Below are 1868 nucleotides of genomic sequence, written 5' to 3' on the forward strand. Positions count from 1 at the left end.
ATAGCAACACTATGCACAACAGCTATCCTGTACTAACCTTATTACTCTGACACACCTACCTCCATTACCTCAGTCACTGAAACAATCCATCTCTTCTAAGGTCTTCCTCCAATCCTGATGCCACATTCCTCCTCATAGAGCCCAGCCTTCTGGGTAATCTTTTCTGCATAGAGATTGAAAAGTTATAGAAGTAGGATACATCCCTGGTGTCCACTCTTCCCACTTGAACCATCCAGTGTTTCCTTGCTCTGTGAAAAGTTCTAGAAATAGGATACATCCCTGGTGTCCACCCTTCTACTTTTGAACCATGCAGTATTTCCTTGCTCTGTTCTGATGATTGTCTCCTGAGCCAGTTATAGGTTTCACGTAAGCACAGTCAAATGTTCTGGGATTCTAATTCTTCTCTGAGTTAGCCACAATTTGTTGTGCTTCACATAGTCAAATACCTTTGCATACCCAATGAAACATAGATAGACATTCCTCTGTTATTCTCTGCTTTCAGCCAAGATCCATTTAACATTAGCTATAATATCCCTAGTACCACAGCCTCTTCTAAACCTAGCCTGCACTTATGGAACTTCTATGTTGATGTGCTGTTCCACTTACAAATGGTGGTCTAGTGGCAAGAAGCTGTGCTGCAACCCCAAAAGCACATGGTTCAAGGCAACCAGTTGCTCTGTGGGAGAAGGATGAGCAGTCTCCTCCTGTGTGCTTAATTGCCTCTGAATACCAGCTGGAGGTTCAGCTATGGGTTCATTCGTACTATACAGTATACAACAACAACAGCAGAACAATATGTGCATATGTGTTGGATTTATAATATAGTTGTTAAGTCTGTCTCAGTTTGTGGTGATCTTGTCATCAAAAGACAGAAATCTTACCCTATACTTAACCACCTTTACAGATCTCTGTTATGCTCAAGTTCATTGTAAAAATTACTATGTAAATCAATCTCCTTGAAGGTCTACCTCACTGATCTGTCACCTTTCTCAGCACAATGTCTTTTTCCAAGGATTGGGTCTTTCTGGCAACATATCCAAAATACGTGTGAAGAAGTTTCACCAATCTTGTTTCTAAGAAAGATTCTAGTTGCACTTTTTCAAGAAAGACAGATGAGTTTGATATTTAGGCAGTCCATGAGATATTCAATACCCCTCACAATGTCACAATATTGCTGTTGCATAAGTATTAAACTTATGTTTTGAAAAGCCAATCCTTTGCTTAATGAGATACTAGGTGGAAAGAAATGTAGTCAGTAACAAAAAGGAGCTGTTATTCAGAAGTCAGGATGCCTACAGTGCTTTTAGCATTGATGTTCTTCTCATCCTTTTTTACCTCTTGCATTACAGCAGTTAAATACTTGGGATATTTAGAAAAATTAATTTGCACTAGTTAGTTTTTGGAAAGTAATGTCTTTTTTCACCCATATCATCAGGCAGAGGAAAGAGAAAAAAATCAGTTAACAATCTGATTTAACATGAATAGGAAGGTACCCATTTTTATTACTTTGTATTTAAGAAATTTTAAGGAGCGCATCAAATTTCCTAATATGCTTTCACTTACTTCACTATCTTTTCTAAAAGCATAAAGTTCAATTAGCAGCTCCAACAGCACTTCATGTCAGCATCCCATTAGTATTTCATCTCTGCTCTTATTCTTACCTCATCCCAGTATTTTTATTGGTATGCACGCACACTGTTTTTTATTCATGTACGTATTGGTTTGGTTTGGTTTTGTGTTTCATACTTTCCTTCATCAACATTATGTGTTGTACACCTTTCCTATATGTAGGTGTTTTATAAAATTAATCGGCATGGGACTATGCCCACCATTACTTGTCTTTTTAGGTCCCCTGTCAGATTTTTCCT

This window comes from Elephantulus edwardii, unplaced genomic scaffold (assembly GCF_000299155.1).
Source record: "Elephantulus edwardii isolate Elephantulus edwardi_28Jun2011 unplaced genomic scaffold, EleEdw1.0 scaffold00107, whole genome shotgun sequence".
In the NCBI taxonomy this organism is placed as follows: domain Eukaryota; kingdom Metazoa; phylum Chordata; class Mammalia; order Macroscelidea; family Macroscelididae; genus Elephantulus; species Elephantulus edwardii.